The sequence below is a fragment of the Sciurus carolinensis genome, chromosome 17 (genome assembly GCF_902686445.1).
Source record: "Sciurus carolinensis chromosome 17, mSciCar1.2, whole genome shotgun sequence".
NCBI classification, from domain to species: Eukaryota; Metazoa; Chordata; class Mammalia; order Rodentia; family Sciuridae; genus Sciurus; species Sciurus carolinensis.
This window is the reverse complement of record NC_062229.1, coordinates 33,313,365-33,322,641: the sequence shown is the minus strand read 5'-3', so window position 1 is coordinate 33,322,641 and position 9,277 is coordinate 33,313,365. Positions and strand designations below refer to the sequence as shown.

At 38.5% G+C, this 9,277-nt stretch overlaps 1 protein-coding gene across 16 annotated transcripts in view; it reads left to right on the top strand.

Annotated features, from left to right (window-relative positions):
• Positions 1 to 1,121: 1,121 nt before the first annotated feature.
• The window catches only part of Arpp21 (cAMP regulated phosphoprotein 21), a 148,889-nt gene continuing 140,733 nt past the window's right edge, over positions 1,122 to 9,277 (top strand). For 4 of the 16 annotated variants that reach the window (XM_047530881.1, XM_047530879.1, XM_047530878.1 and 1 more), the window contains exon 1: positions 1,503 to 2,751. The gene's annotated coding sequence lies outside the window, so the exon portion shown is untranslated. Of the gene's footprint in view, positions 1,265 to 1,497; positions 2,752 to 4,606; positions 4,701 to 8,620; positions 8,706 to 9,277 lie in introns of those variants that run through there. The other 12 variants (XM_047530885.1, XM_047530882.1, XM_047530880.1 and 9 more) reach the window with 7 other exon arrangements.

The window sequence follows — 9,277 nt, the reverse complement described above, 5'->3', positions numbered from 1 at the left end:
TTTGGAGATGACTGAATAGGAATGATGGCAATGGGTAATAGTCCTGAATTCTTTAGGTTTGATGTGCCTAATACCTTACACAGTGACTTCATTCTTATGCAGCAAGAGCTAAATCTCAAGAGAGAAAATTTCTAAGAGTTGAAAAATAACTATTCTTCAAAGTCTAGTATAACCTTACTCTGTTGTACAGCATTTTCTAGAAGTACACATATAATTTAAGATTGAAAATCTTGAAAATCAATATCTTAGCATATGTGAACAAAGTCACAAAATCATTTGTGAAAATCAGGATTTCATAACATGTGGAAGGCACATTTCTTAATAAATCTGTTTATATTGTCTGACATTAGGAATGAGTGTCAATAAGTGAAACAAAAGATATAGACATTTTCATGACATGTTTTATGCTAGTTATTTATTTGTTGTCTATTCAAAGGGTTACTAATTGCAGCTGGTAAAAGTTGATTTTTCTCCTCTTCAATTTATTGTGGGATGGGCGTTCGTTGCACCAAATTCATAGTTATTCAGTGTCTACTTTTCAGAAGCTGAATTGCTGGATATCATCAAAACGAGCTTTGGCAATTCCATGCAGGAGTGTACAACTATAATTTTCCTGCACATTAATAATAACCTAGCAAAGAAGCCCAGAATCAAATGCCTTGATCTCAGCCGGGGGCAGAAAGCTAGAGTGGTGTATCTTGGCTGGTGACCTATAATGTTGGAAAGTAGGCTCTACAGTCACTCAGGAGGAGTGGGCGGTATTCCGGAAATTTTATTCACTCTCTTCCACTACGCCTTTTTTTTTTTTTTTTTTTTTTTCAGTATATCCCGAGACAATGAAAAACAAATGAATTACAGATTATAAAAATAGACAGTACATCTCCAAAACAAACAAGGAAATCAAGGCTTTTATTTCTTCAGGTGTCAACTCTGTTCCCTGCCCCAAGCCCTACCCTGCCCCTACCCTACCCGGGTTTCTAAGGCACCTTGCTGATTCTAAATCAGCGCTCAAGCAGGCAGCGGTCTGGGCAGTCGCACACACGCAGAACACTTGGCGCTGCGCTACCGGACTTTTGGTCTTCCTCAAAGCAAAGCTGAGAATCTCTGAGAACTCTGAGGCTACAGATTCATTCGGGTGGGGTGAGGTGTTATTATTGTGGGATTGTCTCTGCAGAGTTGCCCTGGAGAGTGAGCGCAGAAGGAAGGGAACGGAGCAAGGCTTCGCCAAGTGTCCCCAGGAGTCAAGGAGGCACCCCTAATAGCGGTACGCTGGAGAGCTTGTGCATCGCATCGGGGGCGGGAGGGAACTCGGCGCCTGCAGGCTGGGAGCGGGGAGGCGGTGTGGAGGGGCAGGGGGCAACGTGCCAGTTTTCTCTGATTAATGATGCTCACGCTGCCGCGCGTGGCTCATGCGCTTTGTCTCCAGCCTTGGGGTTCGCGGAGAGCTGCCCCGGGAATGGGTAGCGCCACGAGCGCCTGGAGCACCAAGCAGGTGCCTGCACTCAGGCTTGGCCAGTTCTGGTCGCACGCGGTAGCAGAAAGGCCCAAGGCACTGACAGACACCCAGCGCTGCCACCTCCCGGGTGTGGCGGGTCAAGAAACCCGGGTCTCAGGCCCGAGCAACTGTGCGGCCACGTGCAACACGCGCTTTGCCCTCAGCCTGGGCGGGGACCGGACCCATCCGCGGCAGCCGGGAGGAGAAGGGAGCCGCCCCCGGCGACAGTGCCACCCGCGTGGGAGGGCACGGGACCAGCCGAGGGGCAGACGACCGAGGCGGTCAGGCAGGGGACGCGGGACCTTGGGACTGATCGAGGCTGACTGACTCTGTGTGGGACTGGCAAAGCGACGGACAGGTGGGAGCAACCAGACAGCCCGAGAAAGGGAGGAGAGAAACGGAGAAAGAAGAGAGGAGAGAGAGGAGAGGAGAGGAGAAAGAAAAAGAGAGAGGACAGAGAGAGAGAGAGAGAGAGAGAGAGAGAGAGAGAGAGAGAGAGAGAGAGAGAGAGAGAGAGAGAGAGACTGACTCAGTAGGCAGAGACAGACACAGAAATAGCGGAGAGAGAGAAACACTCGTGTGCTCCCTCCCTCCAAACGCCCTCCTCTGACCGAGGGAAGTGGCCAGGGGCTCAGAGTAGGAGAGACAGGATAGGCACAGAAGACCGCAAGAGAGACCCTGCATTGCTGGTGGGACCAAGGGACTTGGAGGGGCGGATAGACTAACGCACAGACTGGCAATCTGAGAGAGTGGCAGCTTCAAGAGCAGAGCGCAGCAAGGCGAGAATCCTGTGCTGAGCTGCCAGACTGACCGACAACTGGTCAGAGTGACAGAAGTACAGACAGAAGAGCAGACAGGAGGCCGGGGCACGTTCCCTCTCAGCAGCCAGTGGGGCAGAGAAGGCGGCGGCGGCGCCCTGAGTGCATCGGAAGCACGGATCAGTCGCAGGGGCAGCCGGCGCGTAAGCCCCAGCCAGCGCAGTAGCTGCAACCCCAGCCGTGGCTGCGTGGCTGCCACAGCTGTGCGGGTATCCCAGCCCACTATGCAGAAAGCTCTTACTAGCAGTTAAATAAATCGACCAAAAAAAAAAAAAAAAAAAAAAAAAAAGCCAACAACAGAAAAGGAAGCCAAAAACAAAAACAAAACCAATCGAGCCAAATCAATCATTAAGAAACAACAATATTAATAAAAGCCAAAAACTAAATCAAATCAACCAAGGCACCAAGAAGCTGGGGGGATATCCACTGTTCGTCAAGGTAATAAGTCTTCCTATCTGAACGTGCACGCCTTTTACAGGTTCTTTCTTCTTTCTTTCTGCCATATAGCTGTGCTTTTCTTTTGAATTGTTTCTCCTCTGTATTTCTTCATTGTGTTTGTAGAAAGCTGATGTTGTTATCCATGTATTGTGCTTCCGTGTTTGGTGAAGGGATGGGTGGGCTTCCCTTCCCCCAAAATCAGGCAGAAATGGAAAGATGGAAATTGAAAACGACAATGGTTTTCATCACAGAAGTTTCCAGTGATTTATGTAGCTTTCAACATAGAAAGTTTGGGATGCTCTTAATTCATTTGAAAGAGAGCTACAGAGAAGGTAGAGAGTTATAATTAGTTTATTGTCCTGGCCAGACTAAGGTCTTGGGTGGGTTCGGAAGGGGTTTTTTAATTTTATACTCTTGATGTTGTTTCATTGCAACCCTCCATTTAAGGTTTTATTGCAGAAATGGTGGTAGAATTGAGTTGAATTTGTTTTCAAAGGCATTTGTTTTCAAAGTTTCTTGGGAAGAGGAATTGACTCAATGTTTATGTATAGAAATAAAGCTGGTGTCGAATTGTCAACTGCTTAGGTTTAGTATTTGATCACCTTCTGAAAGGCACAAGTTTAAAAGGAGAAATAGAGTGAAAAATTGAAAGTTATAGGCAAGGGAAGCTCAGTGCAGTGCAAGACTGGTAGAAATTACTTTCATGAGGTTGTGTTTAAAAAGTGTAGAAACTCATTTTGATTTCCGATTTTTAAAGAGTATTGGTATAACACTTCAGGTTCTCCAAATAAGAAGAACATTACCCAAAGTTGAAATGAATCTATATAAAATCTCAAAAGCAGAATAAATACAAAGGGTCCTCACCTCTTCCTCATCTGCTTTGGAGATCAAAACTGCTATGATTATTTTAAGTAAACAGAAGTGAAGATGACAGGAAATCATTTTTTATTTGGTAAAAGTCAGAAAACCTTTGACACACACTTTAAAATAAATGCATCTATTCCTTTGATCCACTGTATTTGTATTACCACAGAGCTTGCATGTCCTAATAGGATTTTAGCTAATGTCATTTTCATGGAAAACAGTCATTTGAAAGCTGAGAGCTCTAGCTATGTTTTGTTCAAACAGTGAAGTAATCTACTATTTTAACAGTAATTGCTTCTGCCGCATTCCTAATGTGGGATTGCATGTGAGAGATTGTGTACACTTCTCAGGTTTATGTAGGTTTTCAAGGTATGTATTTGCTTGTGTTTGATCTTGTTTTTCCTTTGTCGTCACATTATTTTACTTCTTATCAATTTGACTAACAAAATATTTTTAATTGCATAGAGAATGAGTTTAGGTATATTCTTTGAGAGCTACACATCCATATAACAAAAGATATCAAAGAATAATTATTACTATCTTTGCTTGTCAATGCTATTATGGTTTGTTTAAAATGCAATCTTTAAAGACATTTAGACTGCTACATGATTCAGTTATCCTCTGGGCATGATTTATGTTATTTGATGAATAGAATTAGTTACTGTAGATGAATGCTTATTTAACAGAGTACTTTGTTTGGGTGAGGCATATTTAAAGAAACTTATAAGGCTCCTAGGATTGACTTTCAGTTTCTTAGTGACTTAATTTCACTACATGCTGATTTCTCTTTTACAACATTCAGCTCAGATCCAGACAAGTTTGTGTATGCTATTAGATTTGCAAATTGCTGATCTCCCAGTGACTTTCTCTCTTAGATCCCAATTGAGTATGGTTACCTTGAGAACTGTGGCATTAGCCCTGTTAGAGCATGCTCCACTGGGGACTTCTGTGCAGTCTATTTTTAATGCTATTTAATGAAGGAGCAAGCACCTCACTCAGCAATAAAAGAAGCATGAGGAAAGAAAGCAGTGTGTGGTTATGGATACTGGAGAAGGATATTTGGAAAGGTAAAGAGTGGCTGCTGGGTAAGGTAATTTTATCAGGTCCTAATATTGTATTAATGGAAATCGATTAATTTTAGTGAGAAAATTATATATGAATAGTTTGATATGTGTTTCCATAATCCTCTTCACTAGTTCTTAGAAAGAAGACTCAATAATTTGAGTTCTTTAAAAGTTGAAGGAGATCTAACCAAAGAGTTCCTGCATACCTACTAGTTTTAATACAAGTGTTAGAATCTTGGATAGGAAAAAGTAGAGAATAATTTCAGATTCCTAAAATATTGTTCCAGTGGATGCCTTGGAACTAACAGAGCATTTTGGGAATGAAATAATTAACATCTTTTAAGGTACAATGATAATCTGAAGTTCTGCCTGGTGAACGGCTTTTCTCTTATGAACTTGACATCTTGTCCAGAATCATGGCAACTAAGTGAAGCAGGAAGTTTTGTTTGAACTTGATAGACTATTCAGGTTGTTTTCTGTCTTTAACTTGGAGATAAACACCACAGATTATCTTTCTAAAAGATAAATATTTTTTAAATGTAGATAGCAGAGGCAGCATTGATAACTTTTGGAAGGTTATAATGACGGGAAAATTATCTTAACATTGTAGTGTGTAAAATACAAGAAGCCACCTGTCTACAGCGTTTGCATATACACCAAACAACTTTCTTCAGGTAGAAAGTGAAAATGTTCAATCAGAAAAGTCTTTGTTGTTCATTTTTATACTAACAACATGCCATAATCAGTTTATTTCTTTGTTCCGAGTAAAGCTAATTAGATAAAAAAATGCTTAAGTAGTCTCAAAATTAACAAGCATGAGAGAATGTGAACAGTTTATATTAAATGGGGAAGTCATAATTATTTATTAATGAAGCTATTAAAACAATGTACAAAGTTGATCTTGATTTTTGCCATTTTGTGTGCATGAAAAATCATCCCCAAATAAACTACTAAGGGAAATACATTATAAGGAGACACTGTGATTTTGTTTGTTTTTTGTTTGTTTGCCTTTCCAACTTAGTCCTTCTAGAGGGGGTAACAGTCCACACTGGCAATCTTGTTTCCCTTTGTGGTTGTGCTCTTTGGATCCCAGTGCTCATACCTTACTCAAGCTTCTCAAGGCAGTGGGCATCCACATCTGAATTCCATGTGCATTTTGTCTGTGGACAAGATAATGATAAGCTACATGAGCAAAGCGTGGAATGAGTCAGCCACTGAAGACACAACATGCAACATAGCCAGGCATGAATATGAGTGAGAATTCCTTAGGACAAGGAGACAGTTTGAAGTCCATGAGGTCGGAAACTGCAAATGAACTGTTTGCACTTAAGTCAGTGTAATTCAGGTCTGATTTGTGACAAGGTTAGGAAAGAATGTGGGGCTCCAAAGTGATGTCGACTCTGAAAGCCATTTCTTCAGATGGTAAGTACTGGCATCTTTCTAACTGGTACCACACGGTGGTAGCGTGCTTAGGAATTCATGAATCTCTAATCACAAAAAGAATTGGCTTCCATATAAATGCAGTATATCACATGGGAAGTTCTGAACATATTTTAAGTCAGTGATGATACCTACAAAACATACACTTCCTCTCCCAAGACAAAGGATCTTTATTTATTTATTTATTATTTATTTTTTTATTTTTTTGAGAATTCTGTGGTTCTAGAACCTCTGCATTTCTGTGGGACTTTGCTTTTTTTTTTTTTTTTCAATTTTGCATTCTATCATTTTACCTTAAATATGAAAAATGAGTTGTAAGCAGTGATATAAGTAAATGCTGAAGGCTCATTAAATGTGAAAATAAATGTTAGCAAGACGTATATGTGACTGGATTTGTTTTTCTCAAGGATTCTTTGCTTCTGATTATTAGGTCTTGTAAGGCTTGTTTATGCTAAGTTCAAATAATTTTTTTCCGGTGCCTCAGCATTATAATTTAGATTAATTTGGCTCATGTTGAAGAAATCTTGGCCGTCAGTATTGAAGTATTTAATATTTGTCTTTACATTCCAGCCATTTCATTCCTATGAGCATTAGATAAGAGTTATCAAGTATTGCTTGATATTAAGCTTGATAAAGAATAAAGTACTAGAGACAGAGTATCAATTTCATTCAGTAGTTTTTAATGTTAGTAGAATTGTTATCTTGTGGTCTCAAAATCCTCTGTGGTCTGGAGATATTTTCTTAAGGCATAAAATACCCATATAACATTTTGACTGCACCTCTTTCTAAAATTACTGGGATGTATCGGTGCCTAGGGAAAAAGCTACACAGGCAAAACAAAAAAATGAATTGAAATAATTACATTGGGACAATAGAAGGGATATTGAAAAAACAAAGGGGTTGGCTTGAATACACCAAACTGGCTGTTTGCTTTCAGTTTGAATCCCTAGCATCCTAATGTTCCTCTTGTCTAACTGCCAGCATAGATTCTATTATTACCAGGTGGAAAGAATGTTAATCACTGTCTGTGGTCAGAATAGATCAATATTTTAAATTCTTCTACACACTTTTCCTAGGAAACAGGAAGTTTCTGGCAGTTTTTATAACTCCCACTGGATATATGTGACAATGCGACAGGTTTATAAGATTTTTTATGAGTTTTATAATAAAAATTATGATAAAATTACAATTGTGACTTATTAAAATGCTGAAGAATTAGTTCAAAATTGTCTCACTGAAGGCATATATTCGTAATTATTCCTCAGTCTTAAACGCAGATGGCATTTAAGAACTTCGCAGTTGTTCCTCTTATCTAGCAACAGAAAATCATTTCGCATTCTCCAGGTAGAGGGAGAAAGGGCATATTAATCATCCCTTTTGAAAACAGGTCTTTCACCACATTATCAAATTTAGAAATTCACTGTGGATAACATACAAAATATTACGATTTTGTTAATGAAATCACTTCTGTAAATAAATATTGGTTTTTAAGATAATTGCAAATAAAATTTTGTTTTAGTTTAGAGACAGAATTGAAGATATTTAATAGTACAGCAATTGCATCACTCCTAATTGCAAGTACTTTGGCACATTTTATAGAGGTTTACTTGGTATATTGTGGGATAGGTTTCTATGCATATTCGCATTGTGTAATAGATCATCATTTTTTCTGGAGCTTTTTCATTGAGACTTACTTACAGAGCTTATCTACCTAGATGAGCCCAATCTTCCCTCTCTAATTCCTTGTGATAGGGGCATCAAAAAAGAAAAACTCAGTGGCCACATTACCAAATTCAGTATTAGAATTCTCAATGGATGAGAATTTTTTACTTTTGTTTATCGTTAGTTGCTTTTTTATTACATACTAAACACTTGAGATAAGAACAAGAATCATCTCTTGAAAAGTAGGACCAGGAATACTTAGAAGATTTCCTTCTAATTGCCTACATACAACACTTACTTCAGAACATGGCAGTCCATAGAATTGGATGTTAAATGGGAGAAAAAAATTAATTCATGTTGACATATTTTGATCTAACTGAAATTAAGAATCAACATAAGGAACCGAGGTATGACATTTTGATGTCTTTAAAGAACAAAACTGAACATCAATTTCTAAAAGTTGTATGTTCCCACAAGTCCAATAAAAAAACAGCCCTTGATATGTAAATCAGAGGGGTCAGGGATCATCTATTCATTCACAATTTTTATTTGCATTCACTGTCTTGAGATGCATTCAGGTGATCTCCACAGTGTTACATAGATCTAGGAAAATCAGGTCACTGGTCAGCAGGAGGTGGAGGAGGGGCAGGTTAACACACTGAAATTCCGCTACTTTTCCTGTTTACCTTTTATTTGGGAAAATAAAAAGCTATCAGATTGATTTTCTAGCTCTTCATGTTTCTGAAACCACACGATGACATGAAGTTATAATATTTATTTATAAGAAAATATTCTATATTGGTATGTTTTTCTTAGCATTTTTCTTGTTAATGTCTATAACTTTGGTGGAAATCCCAGTGGTGCTGGCATCTTATTGATTTTAATCATCAAAAAGCTGTTGGACAGAAATCAAGTAGATTCCATGTGAGTATGTGACAGATCAAGATTTCTGCAGCATTTGCAAGCTTTAACTACTCATGGCTTCTTTAGAACAAGTTTTTAAATGAGTGTTAAAAAATGCTTTCTGTTGAAAAATGTTACTTTATTTATCTATTAATTTATTTATTTTAGAAAAAGGAAACTACAGTTTATAGTCAAATCATGACTCTTTAAGCCAGTGTAGCACATAGTTGTATTAAAATTGCTATTGAATTCTGCTAAATTAATGAATTGTTAGGATTCTGCAGTCATCTATGATCTTGCTTCTTTTACTTGGCCTATAGGAACAATTGAGCTAACACTTTTACTTTAGATTTTTTTATGTTTTCTTACTTTATTTATTTTAATTTGCTTAAATATACTGATGTTAGAATTTTAGGAAAATAGCAAACAACTGGTATTGTACTAAATTCACACATTCCACAGCAAACAACCAGCTGGCATTAATGATTCTTCGTTTTATTCATTCCTGTGCCAGTTTAACTTTGGTCATAACACATTTTCTTTGTGAAGATTAAAATCTTTTTCCAGCCCTGAAATTTTTGCATGATCACTAA